Raw genomic sequence first — 25,355 nt, forward strand, 5'->3', positions numbered from 1 at the left:
AAACAAATAAGGTTAAAGGAGGGATTTTATCTGTCGGAGGAGAGGGGGGTATCATTCCCCAAATTCTAAACAGGGCCTTATAGATCAAGGGCTAGGATCACCGGATCAAGACCACATGCCACACGTGGGGCCCAAGGGTCCTTCTAGCAAAAAGAGTGAGAAAAGTTTTCCATGGGAAGAAAACAAATAACAGAGGAAGGGAAATGATTTGAATCCTTCCAGTATGAAGTAAATCAGTCGCTCTGCAGTCATAGCTACACCAAAGGTCGCTGTCCAAAGTAAAACAAGGGGTGGGTAGGTATATCACTTCCCCAAAGGAAATAAACATTAGTACATTTTGCTAGCATTATTGGCCAATGGCTATGCATGCGTGTTAAATAATGAGTCACACCCCATCAAAACATGAGGTGTAAAATGCTAGCCCCACAATATGCAGCTTATGTTACGTGCATAACAATCTGCTTTCGTTTGGTTGTTGGGATAAGCATGCTGATGTGGCATTTGAGATAAGCAACATGGGTTTTTGGTAGATTTTAGGATGTTCTTATCATTTTTGCAAGTTTTTAGGAAAGTTGCTATTGTGTAGGAGTTGGCACGTAAGTTGTTGGTTGCTAATGTTTAGCTACGTGTGAGTTGTTTTCTCTTTAAATAATATGTAACCAGTCGTTTTAAGGGCGAAGAAATTATTTCGGGGAACTGTGTCTTGGGCACAAGGAGGACGACTTTCCCTCGAAGCGGGTCAAGAGGTTGATCTTCCCTTTAAGAAAATCAAATCAGTTGCGAACCGATATAGGTTCGTCACAAGTGGTATCAAAGCAATCGATCTTGCGCCATGGCTACATACCACAAGATTTTGGATTCAATGCGTGGGGATATTTTCAAGTTTTTTTCAGAATTTATGGAAGAACAACGACGATTTTTGAAAGGCCTGAACAAAATTAGCATGCTGATTGAGGAAATGTGAGAAGAAAGAAAGCTAAATTTGAAAGATGCGCAAACTGATGCCGGCGAAGATGATTTGGTGGAACGACATGCCAAGGCTCATCTTGATTTTGTAGGCCCGTTTGATCATTTCATCGCTTCAATGCGCTGCAATAAAAATCATATTTTTTTTCCAGTTTGATCACAAGAGATTTTGAAGGTGGAGTTCAAAGGTTCACGGTCGTTGTTTTTTAAGGTGGAACTCCAATGTCAGATGTGTTGCTCAACAAAGTCATGCCCAATACGATTTGGGACCCGGGTGGAATCAATTTTTTCTCCAATAATCCAACCTTGGCGACAAGGTTGATTTCAAGGGGGTGGAATGTTACATGCATAACAATCTAATATCATTTGGTTGTTCGGATAAACATGCTGATGTGGCATTTGAGATAAGCAACATGGGTTTTGGGTACATTTTAGGATGTTCTTATTATTTTGCAAGTTTTTTGAAAAGTTGCTATTGTGTAGGAGTTGGCACGTAGGGTGTTGGTCTCTAATGTTTATGTACGTGTGAGTTGTTTTCTCTTTAAACAATATGTAAGGGTGAAGAAATTATTCTAGAGAACTGTGTCTTCGGCACAAGGAGGACGACCTCCCCTCGAAGCGGGTCAAGAGGTTGATCTCCCCTCTAAGATCAATCAGTTGCGAACCGATCTAGGTTCATAATAGCTTAGGTGGAGATCATGGGACCCAACCTATCAAAACATAAAGTAAATTGGTGGGGCTCATTGATGCATGGGTTTGAGTGGAATTGGTGGGACTTACACCATCAAAACATCAAAACATGGTGGGTCTCCCGCTCTCCCAAATTCATAGATTTGAATAGAGATGGTGGGCCCAATCATAGGTGTAAAATGGTGAGCCCCACCATATGCATGGGTTTAGGCAGAGATGGTGGGCCCTACTATATCAAAACATGGCTTGTAAATTAGTGGGTCCCACCCACGCTATGCATGTGTGTAAGCTGATGAGCCTCACCTTATCAAAACATGTGTTGAACAATGATGAGGCCCGGGTGTAAAAAAATCACAATGGGCCTTTCTGGCAACTATGAAAAAATATTCCATGGAATATCTGTGGGGTCAGTTGTGACTTGTGAGAGAAGGGCGAGTGTAGGAGAGAATTGAGGGGTGGGTGTGGGGAGCATAAAGTGACCTTGAAAAATAGGATACCCCCAAATATAGGAAGGGCAGCTCCATTTGGTTGCCAGTAAATTTTTTTATCCTAGGAGCTTTTTAATCTCAACAGTGAAGTCAACGGGACTTGCTAGGTTTTTTTTTTCCCTACAATTCCTAAAATTCCCTCCAAAATTTAGGGGTGTCATTACCAAATATGGGAAGGAAGGAGAGAGAGGGAAGAGAGAGAAAGAGAGATGACATCATTCCCTAGGAAGAAAAAGAGGGGACAAGGAGTCCATGTCATACTCATAAGCAATCATTACAAGAGTGGGATTAAAAAAATTCTAGTGCTAAAAGGCAACCGAACATGGGATGGGACGAAAATTTTACTAAAAACTTCCTAGGTTTTAAATTTTACTGTTTTACTGGCAACCAAACAGACCTGTTCTCCCCCGTCTCTCACAGTTGAGCCCCCACATATTCCATGGAAGATTTTTTCATGGTTGCCAAACCTGCCTTGTAAACGAAATTCAGCAAAAATTCCCAAATAAAAAAGTTCCAATAAAAATTTTCCATAGCAAGAAAACGAATGACATAGTGTAAAACGGTGGCCCCCTCCCCAAAACATGTTCTAAATAGTGGGCCCACCTTAAGCATTTTTTAAGTAGAGATGGTGGGTCCCATCTTATCAAATCATGAGGTGTACAATGGTGGATCCCCTCATTTTCTTTCCTAGGGAATGATGTCCTCTCTTTTTCTCTCTCTTCCCTCTCTCTCTCTTCCTTTCCCATATTTGGTAATGACACCCCTAAATTTTGGAGGGAATTTTAGTAATTGTAGGGAAAAAAACCCTAGTTGACTTCACTGTTTGGATTAAAAAATCCCTAGAATAAAAAAAAGTCCCAAGAATAAAAAAAAAACCTGGCAACCAAACAGAGTACTTCCTAAGAAAATCTTTTCAAGAGAACGTAGGCTCAACGTTACAAAAATGCATTTATTATTCCTTTACTTTTGAATTTTTATTCCTATTATAAATGCACTTTGGTGATGGGGATCTAATGGGGGCCCATACATCCGGTTTTAGCAAGTGCGCCCCTTGGTTAAAAGCCATAGGCCCATAGCTAAACCCTGTCATTGTTTTTTCTATTATATTCTACCATAACGATACTTTTTTCGGAGAATGATGTAATTGCTTACAAAAATTTTCAATATTATACATCAATTTTTTATTTTTTTGATGGGTAAGCTTGGGTCATGGCATGACTCCGACGAGATAAAATAATTGATAGAAAAGATACACAATAGGGGTGATTCATCATCTGAATAGAACATTCATCGGGCTCATCTTCAAAATGAAAAAGTCACCTTTCCATCAATTGGTTTGGTCTCTTAAGTGGACATATAAATGATAAATACACGACGTTGCGAAACCCTAAATGATGCTTGATCGATCAAGATGCTAGATCATCCGTTCAAGGTGGTCTCGATGGCAATTGGCTGGAGTTGTGGTTACCCATCAGATCAATGGATCCAATCATGTCCACTTGGCACTTGTGGGGTCCGAAAAGTGGTCGTTAAGAAGAGCCTAACATGCAACATATACTTAGCATTTTCCATTCAAGATTAGGCTATTATTTGCTTGATATGAAAATTCAGTATAACTAACCATTTTGAATCCTGGCAAGGCATACTTTCACATCGATCCACATCTCAATTGATCATTTATGACGTGTGGGACCATGTTGATGAGCCGGACTAACACAGGAAGTGATGTAGTCTTCCCGTTTTTACTAGATGGGGCTGTCCCAAGGGAAAAAAAATGGGGGCGAATATATCATTTCATACCTAACACTCTATCAAAAATTAATTCAGTGGGCCATGCTATATTCATTTCCAAAACATAAACCACTTTCTAAACATTTTAAATTGATATTACGAAAGGTAGAATTCGGTGTTAATGGCTGTTATAAACTTATAATACCCAAAATGCATCAACAGCCCATTATAATCTTCCCTCTGGCCATGTTTGGATTGTAGGAATTATCTCGAAAAAGTTTGAAAAGGGAAAAAATATTTCTAAAATTTCCTACCTCTTTTTTTTTTTTTTTAACCCATGCAAAAATATAGATTGAGCCAAACCTACTCAATTGTTAGTTAGAGGGACATTTGATTTAGGTAAATGATTTTTGCGCTCTAGTGTTTTGATAAACATACGCTCCACTTGTTTGTCGCGTAGCATTTAAAGGGATGTGAGATGATATTACGGTTCTCAAAAAGCTCTTAAAACCCTTTAAATGCTACACGACAGACAAGTGAGCGCATGTTTATCAAAACATAGGAGCGCTGAAATCATTTCCCTTGATTTATGAGTATATTCATCTAAATTATTAATGATTAATTGGGGGCGAGGTTTCTGATGTATCGCGCAGCCTGAGCAAGCCACTATAAATACACCATCTCCATCTAATTTGACTCATCCAACCCATTCATTATACATGACCTCACATAGATATGGTGTTCCTAAGAAACCATCTTCATACCATAATCCTAACCATTCGATCTATAAGAGCCTAATTTCCTAGCCTTCCATTTCAAAACCTCCACAAATCATAATCATAACCCATAATCCTAACCATAACCATAACCATAATCCTACCTATAACTTACAGAATGAATGGGTTGGGTGAGTCAAACAACTATGGGAGATGGTGTATTTAGAGGGCTGCTCAGGCCCTGCGAAACCTAAGAAACATTTTCTTGTAATTATATAATTTCTCTCTAAATCTTGGAAAGAAAAAATAAATTTTGAGAAAATATTTTCCATCAGAAATGTTTTTCTTGCAATCCAAACAAGTAAAAGAGAGTAGTGTGATTATCAAGACAAGGGAATGCCAATATTATTTCCATCTCCATGATAAATGATGGGCGATGATAAACAAGGGAATGCTGATCTTCTAGGGTTTACTAGGTTCTACTCTCATGTTCTTCGGAAAACGACCTTCGGATTCTGATAGACTTGAAACTTTCTGTGCATCTTACACTGTTTTTTCCAAAGGTTTGGAGTTTTCGACAGCTAGTTAGGATTTCTATTTAGGTTTCAGTTGATGGACGAGGATGATTCTAGGGTTTATTGGAGGTTTTGAGTTGAAAAACTGTCTAAGGCCTCTTTCATGTGTAAAAAGTGTATTTAGCTGTCGGTATGCGTTATGTTCTTTTAATTTTGCTTATACCTGATTTTAATATATTCTCTATGAGAATGTTTACTTTGTTGATGTTATGTAGGGTTAAGATGCTTATCTTAATCACAAGATCTAACCATAATTTGTAGAGGGGCTTTCACAGATTCTTAACAGGGCATATAGACCTTGGGAGTTTATTGATGCAACCAAAATTGCTCCTTATTTGCAAATAAAATTGCATTTTAAACTGCATCAACTTGCTAATTCCTACTTTATAACAGTCTGCTTGCTGTGAGATGGGTTACTTATCAAATATAAATACTTTCTTTTTATCCAAAAATTTATCAAAATTTTCCAATGCTTCCCATTGTTCATTGATAAGCACTTCTCTCAATAAATCAGTGCCAAGATTGAAAATATCCATGTTTGTAGTTGGAACTAGAGGAGATGTTCAGCCTTTTCTCGCTGTTGCAAAGAGACTTTAGGCATGTTAAGAGTAGATTGTTTAATTTCATCTTTATTTTGATCTCATTGTTGTTCTGTTCTTCTAATGTTCTCTATACCTTCCGCAAGCATGTTCAACTTCTAATGTGGAATATATATTTAGAAATTACTGCATTGTTCAATGCAAAATTTCCTCATCAAATGGTTGAGATTTGTATGCTCAATTCTACGTTCACCATATCCTTGATACACGTTAATTCCTGTTGTTGAGATATTTATAAGCTGGTAAAGCAGCATTTCTTCTTCTTCTTCTTTTTTTCTCTCTTTTTTTTTTGGATGGCAAATCAGTATTTCTTTTTGTTATGCCTCTAAAAAAGTATGATTGTTAATGGATTATGCAGTTTCTATTGAATAACATTGGAAACATAACTATAATCCATAATAAATACTCAGTTGAGATTACCATTTTTGAGGTGCTTTATTCAGTATCGATTGAGCATAAATATATTATGAACTGTACAAACAATTTATTTTAGTGATCTTAAATATTATTTATGAGAGTTTCATGCACTTTTGTCTAGTAATTGCCATGTTTCAAATGGTGTGCTTACTAAAATATAAGGCTTTAATGAATTTATCAGTTTGTTCTGGGATTAGTTTTTCTGTGATCAGGATTAAGTATTAAATGTCTGCGTGTGGGCAGCCAAATTCCAAACCTATGGTTCATGTCCATGAGAACTTGTATGGGAATCCAATGAGTGATAAGTGCTGAAAAATTTGGTATCCCCGAGGGAATGCAATTCTTTGATGTTCCCTTAATGTAAATTCTACATCAAAACTAAACAAAATATAAACATGATAGAAATGATTGATTTTTTTTTTTGGAATGGTGTGATAAATATGATTGATATATGCTTAAAGTTTGACGAGTGCTCGTTTACCAATACATCATGAAGGAAACTCAAATGCTGACATGATAGCTAACTTTGGAGTGTCTTGCAATTGTACAGAGCTGGTTATGTGCACTATATGCCACATCTGTAATTTTTTTTTCACATTTTTTATTTTTGTTTTTCTGGCTATGCTGGCCAGTTCGCTCTGGATCATTTTCTTCTTCTAATGAGTTTTCAGTTAAAAAAGGTAATAAATTAAAAGTACAAATACATGGAAGTTTGTCTGAACCTTATTTGATGTTCGTAATATCTTATTTAGTGTTAATGAAACTCAAAGCAAACCTTTCATTCTTCTTGAGTTTATATATCACATCAGAGCCTATACATAGGATTTTTCTATGGTTTCTGTTTCTTTTCATACTCGTATTATTACACTTAAGTGGTTTTTTCTAGTTTGTGTATGATATTTTCTGAGGTCCTTTGGGATGATGCCGGACTTATAGCAAGTGCTTTTTTTTCTTGCATCATGTACTTATACCTGATTTGTGACCAATGCTGATATAGCATGTCATTGCAGGAGTTTGGTCATCATGTGTTAGCTACTCATCCTAACTTCCGCTCTTGCTGAGGTCGGCTGGTATAAATTTTTTACCCCTTGGGTGGTGATCCTCGGATTTTGGCTGGATGTAAGAGGGCCCAATTCTGGAACATAATTCTTTTAGTTTGCATGTATCAAACTTGTTCAAATTGTTAGCATGGTGGAATTTGGTTCAATGGTCCACTTATGGCCTTTATTTTTGGGTAATTCCTCTTCTTTGTTGATATTCTTAACATTTAATAAAGTGAATGGTCTTTAATCCTTCCTATCAAATGTTAAATAGACATGGTATGGTCATTTTTCAACTCAAGTTGACTCTTCCATCCTTGTTAATCAAAGATTGTTTATCAGCCCTTTCAATTTAATCCGTCGGAGAATTGATTGGGGCTACTTCTACATGCAGATAATGTGATGGTGAGGTCGATTTCTCTTTGAAATTGCATTATAAAGACATTGACAGAGGGATGACCCCATCCGTATGACTTGGAAAGCTGGATGGTTCATTCGGGCGTGTGAAGGGAGAGATGTTTGTGACTATTATTGTAGTTCATGAAGTAATTTTGAAGCTACTATTGGAGTAGGATGTTGAGCTTCAATTTGGGCTTCAGGATTTCCATTCAGTGAAGTGGAGAAGTGGCACCAATACTTGGGACTCAATTCACAGGATGTATGGTGGGAGATTAGAGGGGCTCTACTCCATGCTTTCTTTCTTTTTTTGGTAAGATTCTTCCTTCCACCATGTCCTTGAGAACATTGACCCATGAAGGCCATGTTTTGACATCTAATCATCCCAAACCCTTTATTGTGCATGTTTCCCATGCTTTATGACCCTGTTTCTTTGTAAGACGGAATGAGGAGCTTAAGCAAAGTGACCATAAATGACTTTTAGCCAGAGCCTAAGCCATTCAAGAGAAAGAAAACTTTGTGATGCAGTGCAGGCCATATCAGATGCTTATATAGAGGAACATAACCTTCAAAAGCAACTTCAGTGGAGCAAGAGGCTGTGGGGATGCTTTCGCAACATTGAGGTACCTACATGCATGCAAAAACTACTTCAACCATAACTTTTCTGACTGTTGCATCGGGGTGAAATTTATATCAGTTTGGGGCTACTCGGGACGAAGACCATTGATCTGACATCATTCGATAGGAGGTTTTTTTTTTTTTTTTTACATCATTAAGTTTCAGGAGTATTTTAGTCTCCTGTAGTTTTTTGCAACTCGAATAAATGTCTGGATGTTAACCCTATTTTAGGAACTTTTGATATTTCATTTAAGAAGGATTTGTGGAGATTAGCCTAGGAATTTTGGTTTCTCTTTTCGTATCCTTTGGTTTCTTTAGACCTTGGGTCAATCTTCCATCAGATTGGTATCGGAGCCAGGTTACCACCTCAAGCACAACATGCCGCCATGAAGGAGGGTTTGTATGATTGGGATGGAAAACCTGGGTCAGAGGGAAGTAGCGAAACTTTGTCAGCGATTGAATCCCTAACCCAATGTTATCAGTTTTGGAAAATCCACGATAAAAGGATGAGGAATGCATACCATGAAGTGACTCCAAGATGACCGAAGCAAGAGAGATGGTCAACCGAGACTAAAAGGCAGAATGTACGCTGGTATTACATTTACCGTCGTTCATGAATGCCGGTAATATGTGTTGCAGAAATTAGTACAAAAAGTTAGTAAGCGGCCCCTCAATGACCAATGCAGGCAAAGTGTAAATTAGTCCAGCCACGCCCCCCCCCAAGTGTAAAATCCTTGCTCCGCCCCTGTCTCCGGATGGTAATCTCTTCTTCCAGCTCTCTTGGAATTCAGTGAGATTCCCTTCCAATTTCTGGTGGCATAACTTTGTTTGGACTTTGGAATAAATTCATTTTCCCCAAGGGTCTCTTTTCTTTATTGTAGTGCTTTGCTCAATCACACCCCGACTGACTTGAGGCTCAACTCGGGGCAGTTTTAGCTGGCCTCTAGGTGCTATTTGTGCAACAGAAATGAGGAATCTGAAGTACATCTCTTCTCACGTCTCATTGCTGGATCCATTTGGGCCTTGAGAACTGGTTTAGAATACATTGTCTCCCAGCTTATAGTTTCTCGATCTCTTTTGCAATTAGTCCTGGCAAAACCTTTGTTTTTGCGTCTCTGTTATGTTACTGCGTGGGGATCCAGACTTGATTCCAAGTTCCATGGCATCAAGATCTCTAGATTCAAAATCATCTACACTAATAAACAGTGGTGGACTGCTATGATCAGATCTCACCATGATTTCTGGTCCAAAGATCCCAAGTTTAGTTCACTCGTTGCCAAGAAACTCAAAACCCTTATCTGAAAGCTCCTAAGATTGATCCAGTGCATTCATCTCCAAACAGCTTAATATTGAATATCTAGCTATTCTCAGAAGAATTAGACGGAAAATTACTCAATTCATTTCATTGTATTCTTCTCTTTTCTTTATAAAGCTTTGCATTGGTTCGCAAAAAAAAAGAAAAGTCTTATTGGTGATCTTGATTTTTTGTTATAGGTGAAGTCAAGGGCGATAGAATTAGCGAAACAAATAGAGAATGAATATGGGGTTGCCGCGGCATCAACATTTATCTTCAGAATTACCAATTCCCAAAGCCTCAGATGAACCTTCAGAGCCAAACCCTTTCCAGTGGTTGCTTCTGGCGATAGTGAAATGGTGTTAGTCTTCCTTGGGTATCATAGCAATTTTCTCAATACTTTGCATGTGTATATAATTTTGTTACCAGTTCTTTAGGTGAGCTCTAGTCTTGATAGGTTGTATTATTGGTTTACACATGCTTGATTAATAAAAAGAAATTCAAATATGTTAGTTGTTTTAGCCAGTCCTCTCTTTTCAAAAACACCCATGAAAACTGAAAACTGCAAGTAGAAAGCAAGAAAAAATTGCAATATCTACAAAACTGCTAAGGATTATGAGTTTAGTTAACTGTATTGATGAGAGCATCCTTCTGTTTGGATTCGAGGTTGACATCATCACATCAACTGTAGAATGGACTAAAAAAAAAATTAATGGTTTAGCTTGTCTTAATTTAACCTTAAACAAAAGGGTGATGAATCAAGTTGGCTGGGGTTCATCCGGTGAAGGTAGAATCAACATAAAAGAAATGTGAATATGCAACCATTTGTCTTTATAGTATAAAAAAACAGGTATTATGATATTATTCAGATGGTTCAAGAGTTCAAGCATGTCTTACATAACATGGTCTTCTTTCATGTGTTTGTCTCTTTCCATTCATCTGATCTTCCATCATTTCTCCTGTAGCAATCAATTTCTCACGTTGCTGTGTTTTGTATTTTGTTGTTGGTGTGTTTTGTATTTTTTGTTACAGGGTGGGTTTCAAAAGGGATCAATCCCGTGACCAAAACCATGACGTTGGGCATATTTGGCAACCAAGGAAAATTTATTCCATGGAATATTCTTGGGCTCAATTGTGAAAGAAGAGCTGAGAAGCAGGGAGTGGGGAGAGATTTGAGAGTAGGGCTGCACATGGTTCGGTCCGGTTCGGTTTAAGGGAATTTCTTAAACCAAACCGATCCCATCGGTTTGGATTTTTTCCAAACTGTAACCGAACCGATTGGCAGTTGAACCAAACCAAACCGAACCGGTTTTGACCGGTTTGGTTTGGTTCAGTTCACGGTTTATCTGTATTTTACCTATAAGCAATGGGCAGTCATAAATAGAAAAAGACATAATGGATTACTATTGGACGAACCGTTTGATTTTGGGCATAATGGACAACTTTGGACCATATGATTTTGGGGATAATGGACGAACCGTTTGAAGTTTGAAGTTGAACGGCAAAAAATACTAAAAAGAGATATCTGAACCGGTTCGGTTCGGTTTTGTGGATTAATATTTTCTGAACCGTGAACCGAACCGATTGGATCGGTTTTGTGAAAATTGTAACCGCGACCGAACCGGTAGATATAAAAACCGAACCGAACCGAATGGCCCGGTTCGGTTCGGTTTGAGCGGTTTTGTTGTGCAGCCCTATTTGAGAGGGCCTACTGGAGAGAGCATGGAGACAGCATGAGAAATTCATAAAAACCACTGAAAATAATACACTATTCAAATTCGTTTTTTTTCTTCCTGTTTTTAGAGGGGCTTTTCATGCTCTCCTCAATCCCTTCCAGTAAGTATCTCCCTCTCTGCTCATCTCTCACAACCAGCCCTACCAGTTTTCTATGGAATATTTTTTCTTAGTTACCAAACATGGCCTAGGTAACAAAGTATTTTCGGATGAGTCATTTTCAATTAAAAGGCTAAAAAAAAAAAAAAAGGGAAATGATTTCAACACAACCATGTTTTGATACAAGACACTCATGTTTCTTGTCTTTTAGTATTTAAAGAGCTGTAAAAGGGTTTTTAAGGTTCCCAAGAAGCACTTATGTGACAAGTAAATGCTAAAAGACAAGATACATGAGCGCATGTATCAAAACACAGTTGTGCTGAAATCATTTCCCAAAAAAAAAAACAGCAGTGTATTCACAAATAGTCTTTTTACATTACAAGGGAGTGGCCCTGGCAAGAAAAAGGGGCGAATATATCATTTCCGGATAAAATTTTCAGGAGGTACCCAAAACAAAAGGTTGGGAAAAAAATTCATGCTTTTTCAAGAACTCAAAATGGAAATTTTCTCGAATAAGATTATAATGAATATTAAGTTGCATTGGCTTCTAGAATTTTTTTTTTAATCTACACGACCATCTTTTGATAATTGGACGAATCTCCACGTTTTACATTTCACCAATTGGTTGCTGAGAATTTTTGGGAATTGTAATAGCTCTTGACAGCTGGATAAAATGGTTTGGGGAGTGATAAATCGACTCCCCAAAAGGATAAATCGACTCCCCATGTGTCTATCTCTCTCCTCTTTCTCTAGAGGAGAGAGATAGATACATGGGGAGTCGATTTATCCTTTTGGGGAGTCGATTTATCACAGCCCAATTGTAGACACCCCATTTTGACCTTACCCTAATAGCGTTATTTGGTTGCTAGTCCTGGTAAACTAATGTTTTAGAGCCCCAAGTTTCACCCCAGGTTAGCTTAGGATCCCACCAGATTCCCCTAAAAATTTCGTCAAAATCTGAGCTAGTTTGGGTAGTGAGCAATGCCGTGATAGAAGTGTAGTTCAAATATGGAAAGGGGGTAAATTATCTGCACTAGGGGGTGTATTTTCCAAGCTATTGAATCAAAGGCATGAAAGGAGGGTGAATTATCTCGTCTGGGCCGCGGCTGATTTGCGCTCCCATCAAACTGTGTGCGCTCATCAAAATGGGGAGTGCCAATATCAGCGGCCATTTCTTGGTTTATATATGCCGGTGAAAGAGAAAAAGGGGAGAGGATTTTCTTCATCTTCATTAGAGAAGTTTCGAGAAATCTGAGAGAGAGAAAGTTGCAGGCAGCTTCCAATCTCCTTCTCCGACGGATCCACCGGCCGGAATCTGAGCTCCGATCGCCGGGTGCTCCGTCTAAAATCCTTCTAGTAGTCCCTTCTTCTGCTTTATCTTCGCTATTCCTCTGTTTCATTTTTTTTCCGCCTAAATCCATATCAAATATCTTCTTCTTCGATTAACTGTGCCGGATTCCGGTTAGGTTTTGATCGAGTTCTTGTTTCTCCATCTTCATTACACTATCCTTTATCATTGCTTTGAATTTGAGGTTTGAGATTTAATTTTTGTGGTTGAAAATCTTAGATCTTAGGTCAACAAAACCCTAGTCTCTTCTTATCTTTTCCTTCGGCCAGGATATCAAAGCTCCGGCCAATTCGAACTAGAAATCCTAGATCCAATTATTGGAATCTTGATCTGCCATTTCCTTAGCCAGAGCCATAGATCTACCTTGGAAATCGTGGATCGAACTTTGACAACCTTGGATCTGATTTATTGTCCATTGAAATTGATCATTGTAGAGGATCTGCTTGGAATTTGACTATTATTCGCGGATCTGCTTATTGAAGGACATCATATCAGAGAGCAAGATAGGAAGGGAGATCTGTGGAAAATTAGAGAGGGAAAGAGGCCAGTGCGATTCATTTTATTCAATCAATTCATTGATCTCTATGATCTCATGAGATCCAGCTGTCGATCCACTATCTCTGGCATCTTTGGCTTCAACTTATATCATTGGTAAAGGATATTCTCGATTCAGGTAATTTGTTTATTCTTTACATGATTTATGCGTGAAAATGGTTTTTAGATTAATTATGGTTCTTAGATGATTAATTACGAAGATTTTATTTCTCTAAATTTGCTTGGATAAGTAGTCCTTCATGCTATATGCGATGGATTTTGTGAAGAAAAGAGATATGAGTAGGTGAAATTTTCATATATGGTTATTATTCTCTAATTTCTACATTAATTGTATGTTTATCCTGAAATTTGACATGAAGAAAATGATTTTGTTTTTACTGATGAAAGACAAATTAGATGTTGCTGCATGCTTGTATTTTTAGCATATATTTTGGATAATTTTATATGGATTCAAGAGTATTTGGTCTGATGCTTTATTCTGGAATTATATGGGCAACAGTTATATCAGTTTTATATTTATATTTATTAGAATCTAGAAAAGGCAGAAGTTTAATGGCTCCATTTTGAGTTTCTTTGTACTTATATGGTCAGTGTAGAGATCAAAGCATTGAAATATCCTCATTATTTACCATCAGTTTATAAATTTTCTATAAAGTGTTTCCTTGTCTCGAAAATCAGTTGGTTGTTTCAAAGTTTAATTATATCTTATTTGCTGTCTTATTAGTATATGAAGGAAGCTTTGAATAGAGAGTGCTTTATATGCAAATGAGTATTAAATTTTAAATAAGTAGGGAGGTTTTTCTGGATGATATTTGGCTGAAGATAAAAAAAGAAAGAAAGAGTGGAGAAGTTAAGGCTATAGTTTTATTGAATTTTGAGGTGTATAGTTGGGCCATTTGAGCTATACCTGTTATGTTGATTGTATTCTTGATATGTGCTTCATTTAGGCTATGTCGAGCTTCAGTTAAAAAAAAATGCTATGAAATGAGATATATAGTTGGAATTCTTGGAATTGAGCCATGAATTTGAGTTTCCATTTTTTTGGAAGGTAAGTGAAAATTCTGTCACTTCTATTTTATTCCCCCAAGCCAAACCTTTAAGCAATTCCAGTTGGATGAAAATGTTCAAACTTTGTGTTATTCCTAAAACAATTTTAGGGTCTTGAAATGAATTTGGACGGTTATATAAAGAAGGAAGTTGTTGATCAAGTTCTGTCCAGGTTTGGGAAGGAAGCTTTATTCACAATAGTATAAATGGATATCTATACATGCATGTTAAGATATTATTGTTGAATGATAAATGAAATAGTTTGCCATTGAAATTGGATATTACAAACTTGGTATAGCTTTTCTGTTTGAAAGTCAATCATCATTTCCTTGTGAACTCCATGCAAAGCATAATTGGATAAAATTTTTTTAGGCCAAGGATCATGGATGTTGAGTAAACTTGGGTTCACATTGTATAATTTTTCCATTCTCTGTTCAGTAGGAATAATTTGATTGGACCCCTTTACCATTCAAGGGGCTGTGCTCTAATATTATGAGGTTTTGACACCTTTTGGCAATTTGTTTTGTTTGGGACAAAGTTGGTATCATTGCTGATGAGTATTGGGATATTGTGGCATCTTGTTGAGAAATGCTTGGTAAACTGTAAAATGCTTCAGTGATACATTAGTAGCAGGTGTATTAGAATGTTTCTTGAGTTGGGTTTGTTATGATGATGGCTTCAACTTTACAAGTTTCACCATGATTCTCTAAAACTGAAATATGCTATGGTGCAATTATCAGAGCGTGGTAGTGTCCTTGTCATTGCTATTAAAAAAAGCCTATTGTTTCAGTCCTTGAGGGAGATCATATCAGCACAACCATATTTTTATTGTTGTTACATGCCTTGACTATAGCTTAACTTAATCTATCTTGTTCTTTGAATTTTTGGCAGCCCTCATGGATGTTGAATCATAAAATGTTCGTAACAGCCCTTTATTTTGTCGAAGTCTGGTAAGGTCACATAGTAGCCCTTTTTGTTTTGTTGTTGGCAGGACCAATGCCATATATTGATAAATGTGCAAAATGAGCTTGTTGTGGGTGTGTATGCGTCTATGAAATCTGTGAATGAGTGAGTATGGGTGGCTATGAGTGCATATATATGTGCCTATATGTGTGTGTATGTTATGAGAGTGTGCAAATATCTGTAAAAATATATGTTTTTGGAAGTGCCATCAGTAGGATTATACTATAAACTGTCGTGATCTTTGGGATTGTATCAATTAATGAAATCATTATAAAAGTAATGTCTACAATTTTGCCATTTTTTTGTGAGTACCTGTTTGTATTGAAATTGAGTACCTTCATAAGATGTCTGCAATTTTATCATGTGTTGAGCATGATATCTTTAGGAATATCTGAAACAATTGGATCTAATGATTCTTAAAGGAGAAGTAAGGGCATGGAGATTGTTATGTGGCCTTATTTTAGGCTATTATCCTTTCTTAAGAGGATGTGGTGTTTGAATCCCCTGAGTTTAAATTCATGCTTCTATACTAGATGATTTTTTTATAATTCTTTGTGAAGGGCCTAATTTCTTTTGAAATATATTTTTGTCTATATTTACGAATGCAAAAAGTCAAGGCAAGCTGTAGACACCCCATTTTGACCGAACCCTAAACCCTTGCTTTTGTTTAAAAAAAAAAATTTTAATAGGTGAATATGATGTCCCAAAATCACTCCTAGCATAGGTCAGGGTCCCATTTAGGTCCCTCTAAAATTTCAGAAAAATCCGTCGCGGTTTGCATAGCAAACGAGAGGGGTAAGTAGTGTTGTATAAATTTAGTGTCGCAGAAGGGGTGTGCATTATCCTGACCAGGAGGTGACCTGGTGGGAATAAAGCGTGGGTAATTTGCTGCAGGAGGGTGTCCCTGGGTAACCAGAGAAGCACGAATTTATCTTTTTTTTTATCTCATTAAAATTTTTACATGGGCCACCCTATGCAACCAAAGCCAAAGGCAAATAACATAGAAGGGGGTTGTACCAAGACAACTTATGGGGGGTAAAAATTATGGGATTCTTCTATAAATAGAGGGCAAGGGTCTTCATTTTGAAAGAGGGGGTTTTCTCAAAAAAAAAATTTAGAGAGAGAGAGAGTAGATCTCACGATCCAAACCCTAGATTTTTGTCTTCTCCGGCAAGGTCCGACGAGCTCCGGCCATTCACCTAACTGCCGGCGAGCACTCTATGACTTCAACTCTACTTCGTTACAACATTAGCCATCCTCTCCTTTGTCATCCTCTGTCAATTCTTTCCTTTTTTGAGGGATCAAAGAGAAATATAGATAGAAACAAAGAAAAGAGTGGAGAAGGACTGGAGACAAGTTGTCAATGGCAATTTCTGAAGCTATTACTCTCATACTTTTGTGTTAAAGCTTTGATATAAAGAAAATACAACGATCTTGCTCCAGGTATTCTTCTTTCAATTTTTATTCACTTTTCATATGTATGAGTACAAATTCCTCTTCTGTAGAAAATCAGTTTTCTTTTGGATGCTTATTAAATGAGTTTTGTTTTTTACTCTGAAATTGAAACAGGTGCTAGATTTATAATTTTTCTTTGTTGTCTTATAAGATAAAAGGCTTGATTTTGATACAAATGAAGGGGAAAGGAGTGTAATTGATCAGATTTACAAAATATTTGAGATTTATAGCACAAGAGAGGGGTTCTTCCGGAATAATTCAGACAACAATTTGATTTTAACTCAGACTTTATTCTCATGATCACTACTGCCCTTGCAATTATCAATTTGTTAAAATGCATATTTTTTACATTTTTCCTTTTCTAAGTCAAGATCTGTTGAGATAGAGTAGAGTTGCTTGGGTGAATTTTTTAAGAAAAAGAAGAAGAAAGCTCCGATCATCGTTGATACCTCATATAATTCAAAGAAAAAAGGTTTTTTTTTTTTTTCCTTGTTAATTGATTTGTGAGGTTAACCATTTTTAGTTCTAATTCGTGGTCTATATGTATTGGTTAGCATAAATTTGTTTATGATTTCCTTTTGAGGACACACCTATTAGTACACTTTCTTGTGAATAAATGGGTGTTTGGGCTAAAAATTATTTTCTCTACTTTAATCACAACACCACTCATCTTTATAACTTATTAGAATCAGCCCCTGTTTCAGCCCATTATTTGAATTAGCCCATGTTTCGGTCCCTGTTGAATCAGCTCCTGTTTTGGTCCCTGCTGAGTCAGCCCCTATGTTAGTCCCTGTTGAATCAACCCCTGTTTTGGCACAATTCAGCCTTTGTTTTAGCATAAAGCATCCCCTGTTTTGGTACAGTGTAATCTCTGTTTTGGCACAGTTTAAGCCTTGTTTTGGCATAAAACAGCTCCAGTTTTTTTTGAACAATTCAGCCAAAGGTTAGCCCTATGTTTTGGCAATGTGAGCCCATGGTTCGGCCACTGTTTAGGACAATATCTGTCCACCAAATCTGCCCCCTGTTTGGCACAATTCTGTCCACCAAATCTGTCCCTGTTTTGGATTAGAATCTGTCCCTGTATAGCACAAATTCTGTCCACCAAATCTGCCCCCTGTTTGGCACAAGTTCTGTCCACCAATTCAGCCCTTGTTATGCACAGTCCGAATCCAAAATTCAGCCCTTGTTTTTATGCACATTTCAGCCCAAGTTTTCTGTGTCATAATGTCAGCTCATTCATTTATATTTCAGCCCAAGTTATGTGTGTGTGTATACATATATATGTATGAGTATGTGAGTGTATAGTTGGTTCATATGATAAAGAGGAGAAGGTATTATAAATATCTATATTTCAATTGGGATAAATGATTATATGAATGTGATTGTATCATATAAAGTGTCTTCTGTCAAGCTTTATTGATATTCATAGCCATGTTATGTGTTAATTGGTTCTTGCTCACCAAATTTATGGGAATAGCTTTGAGCAGGGGATTTTCATGTATTTACACCATCAATTTCATTTAATGGCATTGAATCCTTTTGTTCCTCCCATCATATTAGACAGTTGGTTGAATTCTCAGAAAGGTGGTCATTTTGACCGGGAGCAAGACAAGAAATGCAAGCTTTTGTTCATATTATTGCTCTATCCTATGTCCTAACCTATAGCATTAGTCAGTTTCAGCAATAGTATGAAACAGGTCTGCCATTGTTATTTCAATCAATTGCTCATCATATCCTTTTGTGAAACTACAATAGTTTAGGTGGTTTACCTTGGTATAATTCGTGAGGCATGGCGATGCCCATAGCAGCCCCACCTTGTTTTCCTTCAATTTTTGCTTATGAGTTGGTGATGTTTCTATTTATTCTAGATGAATTTTGTGAGAATCCTTTTTAGGAATGGTAAGGACCCTTGATTATTAAGGTTATCATCATTTCTTATAATGACACAAGCTTAGCTTATCTAATCGTTTGCCCCTAACAATTTTTAACCAAACTTTGTTTGAACATTGGGTTAAAATGCATGCCTCAACATGTGGCTATGATATTAGCATCATCCCTGTTTCCATGTTTGCTTGAGTGTCATTTTGTTCATACAATGGAAGTGAATGTTTCTTTCATTTTACACTTTGTATGCTTAGAAAATACCCTTAAATGCTTGCTGTCCAGCCCTTTGTTTTCTATTTTCGGATTTCTAAAACTTAAAATCACCAAAAACAAACATATCAATTTTGTAGATCTCGTCAAGCCGGTCAGTTCGACATATGGCGGCCCAAATTTGGCCAAAAGACGAGAGAGTTATGCCCGTTTAAAGTTTTCAGCCCATAATGTTGTTTTTGTCAAGTTTTTTTTTAGAAATTTTCGTGTCGAGTAATTTTTGGGGTGCTTTTGATCGGAATTGTTCGAAACTGTCAACTGGAAAAGTGTTCGTTATAATATCTCCTAAAACTGTCTTATTGAGCAAATATTTTCATAAATGCTTTTTAATATGTCAAAAACGACTTGCAAGCTTCAGTTTTCCTGAAACAATTGTCATTTCTGCAACAGCAGCTTGTTGGCCATTTTTTAGGCTATTCCAGGTCTTTTCGTCCGAAGCCATATAAAGAAAAAATGTTCTTAAAAAGATTTTCTAATACTTTGTCCTTGAGTGAATTTTTCCAGAAGCGATGTTTTAAGTGTCAAAACTGAGCCCGAACTTTCAGTTAAAACACTAATATGTCTTTTAATGGCGATGGATCGGAAGAGGCCATTTTCCAGCCACTTCTGGCCAGATCCAAACAAAGTGGTCAACTGAGAGAATGTTTCTTATGCTGAGATCTACAATTTTGATTATTAGAGTTTTTGATGGTTTTGATGTTTGAGGGGTCCAAAAGTCAGTGAAAAGTTGCATTTTTCACACTATATGTCATAATTGTGCTATTTCTTGAAAATCATGGACAACTTGAGCTCTATTCAATTTTAATGATTGTTTTGGATGTTTTGAGCTTGGTAACAAGTTTTAAATCATATATTGAATAATATTCATGAATTGTTTGGCAGTTTTCGACCCTTTTTGGTGAAAATTACATGTTGAGTGGAAAGTTCATTTTTTTATATTTTTTATTTTTAGATTGTTTTGAGCCTATATTGATTATAATGCTTGTATTGAGACATGATGAGCATGCTAGCAAGTCACAAATCATATATTTATCAATTTTCATGATTTACTTTATATTTTAGAGCCTTATTTGCAAAAATTGCCTATTGTGTAGAGTGCTTTCAATTTTATTTTTTTATGTTAAATGAGTGGAACTCCTGCTATATGTCAACCTAGACATCTAAACTTCTAGGATCACTTCCAAATCATGTCCAGACCTTCCAAATTCCATGAGTCTCATTTTAGGGGACACACTTTGTCTCATTAGAATGTTTTCTTTTTTTGGAGACAAGTCTTGTCTCATTTAGAGAGTTTTCCCTTTAGAAGGCTTACCTAGCCTCATGTTAGAGCCCTCTTTTCTAGAGCGAGTCTTTGACTCATTTGCCCTCCCTTATAGAGCAATAGAGAGTCTTGGACTCATTGGCTTCCCATTTAGAGTTGGTTATCCTATATATTAGGAGTTTGCCCCGTAGCCTTTTGGTTCGTCTGTTAGATAGGAGTTTATCCTTTAAGATGCTTTTACCTGCTAGGGATCTTGGATCATTTTCATTGTTCTTGGGACACCAGTTACTTGTTGTGGATCGTCTCTTTGAGGCGTTAGTTGCTTGTTCGGGGTTTCCCCTTTGGATTTAGGGCTTTGCCCTAGTTTGTAGTGTTACTTGCGTGTTCCCTTTAAAAGTGAAAACATTTAAAGGTCCGAAGCATTGGAAAAGCTTTAAAATCCAAAAAACATTAGAAATTTGAAACTCAAAAACATTTGAAAAACATTAAAACCGTTAAATCATTTAAAGTGTTAGGAGAGTTCGTTTCGAACTACGTTGGCTTGATCCTCTCTCACGAGGTACGTAGTGCAGCTTGGGATCCACATCCCAAGTCCAGCCAAACCTTTAAAAATAAATTTGTCAAACCTTCCAAAAAAATACAAAAGCTTCTAAAAAACCTTTTCAAAAAGATCTTCCTCTAGAGTTAGGAGTCTGTCCTAGTTGTTTGATGTGTTCTAGAGTTAGGAGTTTGTCTTGATTTGTATTGATATGGTGTGTCTTGTCGTGTGAGTGTCCCTAGAGTTTGGAGGCCTCGAGTCGATCGGTTAGACATTTAGTCGAACCGATGGCTAGACTAGGCATATAGTCAGCCTATGGTTTTCATTAGGTTGCACAGCCTAGTTACACATAGGATGTAGGACCCACCTGCATTAGCTTAAGGCTAAACAACTTGCATTAGTTAGGGCATATAGAGTCCTAAAAATTACAATTCACTTGAACTTAAGTGATCGTACAAAAAGCTTTAAAAATTAGTCGAGTCTAGTGGAATCGAGTCTAGGATAGCGGTTCTAGATGGTTAGGCATCGTAGTTTAGAATAGGGCATCGAACTACGTGGACTCCGATTCTTCCCGAGGCCGGGATACGTAGCGCAGCTAGGATGGATGGCCATTCTGGTCCGAGTCCAGTCCTGCATTAGAGTTTTAGGATTTGTCTATTTCAGTCATATATAGCATTGATTTGTGTTTTATGTTTTGATGTGTTTTCTTACTTTCTTGTACTGATACTATACCTTTAGCTGTAGCTTGCATGTGTATGCCCACCAGAACTTAGACACCCATTAGGTATGTCACTCATAACCTAGCTTTGCTTAGGTAACACATTTTTCATTTCATTTTGTATGTTTATTTCTCCATCCTCAGGAAATGCATGCTTAGGTAGACGATTCCTGAGAATTGTTCCTATTTCATATGATTTTCGCCCGAAACTCTTCGAAGTTAATAATAAATGGCATAAGAGACCAAGTGTTCGCACTCGGACGAATTGGGGGTGCTCTTAAGACCTTCTCCATTCGTAATCAGGCACGAACCCATATATATTTCTGGTTATCCATGGTATACGGAGCCTATTTTGTTTAAGGATCCATGGCCGTATACCATGGATGGCGACTCTGAGTTTGTTTAGGTACGTTTCGAATCCGGACTTGTTCCCGAATCGAAAGGTATCTCTTTTATATCGCCACTCGTGCTATGCTATGAGAGTGGCATCCGTTTCGAGAGTTCCTTGGTAGAGCTCTCCTTCACACGTGGATGATCCAAGAGGCCGCCGGGGCTTGTCCCCCACCTCTCTCCCGGATCGGGGTCCACACAAGCCAGTATAAGTATTAGACTATATGTGTAGACAGCATATGTGAAAAGAGATTACAAATTCTCTAGGTGTTGTTTGGAGTATTTGATTCTATCGCAGGGCATTTGAGTCTTTTCAGGCGTGAAATTTGATTTGCAGAATTATTTGCAGGGGATGATATCAGAGTGATTATGATCTTAGAACGTTAGGTTCCCTCATTGCTTTGGCGATGAAGGCGTTAGCCCAAGCCTTTTTTTTATAGAGGGACTTGCTTAAGTCCTAGTAACACTCCCCTCTTTTGTTTAGCAGGCTTGCCCAGCCATTTAGAATTTTTTTTGATCTTTTTTTTGGAACCCTTCTCATTAGAAGGGCAATGAAAGAGTCATCTAGAGCTTTCATTTAGGAGACCATTGTGGTCTCATTAGGGAGTTATATTAGGAGACATGCTTTGTCTCATCAAGGCGATTTTCTCCTTTGGAAACAAGCCTTATCATTTAGAGCCTCCCTCTTTGGGAGTTTACTTTAGTTTAGTAAAGAATTTACCCATATGAGGCATTCCTTGCCTCACTTATAGAAACCCCATATTTTGGTGGCTTTATTAGAGAGTCTTTGACTCATTCACCTTCTGTTTTGGTGGCTTTATTAGAGAGTCTTTGACTCATTCTTTTGGTGATTTTCCTAGAGAGTCTTTAACCCATCTGTCCTTTTGGTAGCGCAGATAGTCTTTGACTTGTTCGTTCATCTCCTTAGTATTTTTAGTTAGGAGTTTTCTCTTTAGTGTTGTCGCTTTTCTTCTTTATAGACTAGCAGTCTCATTAGAGCTTTGCCTTTTGAGATCTTAGATCATTTCATTATCATTAGTTTATTTGGTTTAGGGGTTTCCCCTATTGACCCTGGGGTTTGGCCCAGGGCGTTGCTTTGTGTGTTCCCTTAGGTCTTTGACCAAAAGGGTGAAAACAGTTAAAAATCCAGAAAACATTTAAAACACTTTTTAAAAAAATATAAAAAAAATCTTTGGAAAAGCTTTAAAATCTCCAAAAACATCAGAAATTTAAAACATAAAAAACATTTGAAAGGCTTTAAAACCTAAAAAAGGTCTAAAGTGTTGAGCTTTAGGAGCGTAGTAGGAGAGTTCATTTCGAACTACGTTGGCTTGATCCTCTTCCACGAGGTACGTAGTGCAGCTTGGGATTTATATCCCAAGTCCAGCCAAACTTTTTTTGTAAATAGCATTTTAAATCTTTTTGAATAAGCAACCTTTAAAATCTTGTTTTCAAAAGATCTTCCTCTAGAGTTAGGAGTTTCTCCTAGATAAAGAGTTTTAGAGTTAGGAGTTTCTTTTGATAAGATGTTTGATTGTTTGTTTGTTGTGTGCTTGTTTTAGAGTTAGGGGTCTGTCCTAGAGTTATAGGAGCACCTCCGTCCGGTCAGTCGGCGATCCACATCGCCGAGTGATGACTAGAGTAGGATACGCTAGTCCACCCTTTGTTTTTCTTAGGAAACACAGCCTAGTTACACATAGGTTGTAAGAACCACCTGCATTAGCTTAGGGCTAATCTGCATATAGTTAGGGCATATAGGGTGTCCTAAAATTCATAATTCACTGAAATCTAAATGATCGCCCAAGAAGCTTTAAGAACTAGTTCAGTTTTTTTTTAGATCGAGTCTAGGATAGAGGTCTAGGTGTCTTAGGCATCATAGCTTAGAATTAGAGTAGGCTTCTTTGGAGGCGGGGATACGTAGGCTTCTTTGGATTCTCGTGGAGGCGGGGATACGTAGGCTTCTTTGGATAAATATCAGACCATCCGAAAACTCGGGCTTAATCATTAGAGTCTTAGGATTTGTTATGTCGTGTGTTTTGCTATGTTTTCTTACTTTCTTGTACAGACCCTATACCTTTAGGTGTAGCATGCATGCGTTTGCACATCAGAACTTAGACACCCATTAGGCATGTCACTCATAACTTAGCTATGCTTAGGTGACACATCTTTTATTTTATTTTGTGTGTACTTATTACTTCATCCCCGAGTCATGCATGATTAGGTCGACGTTCACTCGGGGATATTTTGTTCCTATTTCACATGATTTTGCCCAAAATTCTTTAGAGTTAATGAAAATGGCATAAGAGACCAAGTGCTTGCACTTGGACGAATTGGGGGTGCTCTTCGGACCTTCTCCATTCGTAATCAGGCACGAGCCCATATATATTTCTGGTTATCCATTGCACAGAAGATTTGATTTTGGGGTTCCATGGCCTATCCATGGATGGCGACTCTGAGTTATTTTAAGTGCGTCTTGGTTTCGATCCTTGGCTCCGGATCAAGAGGCATCTCTTTCTTTTTATATCGCCACTCGTGCTATGCTATGAGGGTCGCACCGTTTCGAGAGTTCCCTGGCAGAGCTCTCTTTCGCGTGGATGATCCAGAGGCCGTTGGGGGACCCGTTTCCTCATCGTATCTCAGATCGGGGTCCACACCAATGGTTTAAGACAATGAGATTGCTCTCATTATCAAAATGTGGTAGTGCAAATATCTGTGGACCCCGATCCGAGAGAGGCGGGGGGACGTGCCCCCACGCGAGTCTCGGGATCATCCACGTGAAGGAGAGCTCCACCAAGGAACTCTCGAAAGAGTGCCCCTCACAGCATGAGTGGCGATGTGAAGTGAGATACTGTAGACACCCCATTTTGACCGGACCCAAAAGTGCCCAAAATTGAATAAAGTTCCCAAAACCCGAGTTTCAAAACCGAATTTAGGGTCAATTTCAAATTCTCAAAATCGATCTCGAAATTTCTGAAATCTCCAGTCCTGAATGCGAAAGAGCCTGAAAAGTTTAAAATTCCGTCGTTTACAAAGCATTCGGAAACCCTGAAAGAGATACTGATGTCGTTTTCCTTCATTCAATGTTGAAGAAGGGTGGCTTATCGAAGCAGGGATGTTCCCATGTATTCTTAACCCAAAAGAGAAATGGCGAGCTAGGTGAGTGCGCCTACAAAAAAATAAAAATAAAAATGTTTGTTCTCTTATCACTTTCTTAGTTAAACCAGGCTAGAAGGGGAGTTATTTAGACAAGGAATGGGTGCCAATACTAATCCTTGTGCTAAATGGAAAAATGATATATTTGCCCCTCCCCTTTGCCTAGCCAGCCCCCTATAGGGTAGCAGAATAGTCATAAATTTATCCAAAGGGGTTGTCTCGGGAGAAAAGGGGTGTGCGAATTTTTCACCTCCCTATTTAACCCATCGAGTTAGGTTTTTTTGAGAGGAGGGGAAACCCATTTTTGAGCAGCCGCAAGAGGGAGAGAGAGACCGAAGAAGAAGAGGGTGGAGAAAACCCATCTCCTCCACTAGCCGCCGATCATCTCCACCATCTCCGGCGAGCCACCG

The 25,355-nt window shown here is 37.8% G+C and overlaps 1 long non-coding RNA gene across 2 annotated transcripts; it reads left to right on the forward strand.

Annotated features, from left to right (window-relative positions):
- The first annotated feature begins 4,982 nt into the window (after positions 1-4,982).
- Positions 4,983-10,037, forward strand: LOC143881921 (uncharacterized). 2 transcript variants are annotated; one of them, XR_013252042.1, is made up of 4 exons: positions 4,983-5,296; positions 7,193-7,416; positions 7,617-8,241; positions 9,731-10,037. It is a non-coding gene; the product is annotated as an uncharacterized LOC143881921 (long non-coding RNA). The 2 variants fall into 2 exon arrangements; XR_013252043.1 differs by having other exon boundaries at positions 4,983-5,154.
- The last annotated feature ends 15,318 nt before the right edge of the window (positions 10,038-25,355 follow it).

This window comes from Tasmannia lanceolata, unplaced genomic scaffold (genome assembly GCF_043159265.1).
Source record: "Tasmannia lanceolata isolate RefF3 unplaced genomic scaffold, GAP_Taslan_0.1 ptg000007l, whole genome shotgun sequence".
Classification (NCBI taxonomy): domain Eukaryota; kingdom Viridiplantae; phylum Streptophyta; class Magnoliopsida; order Canellales; family Winteraceae; genus Tasmannia; species Tasmannia lanceolata.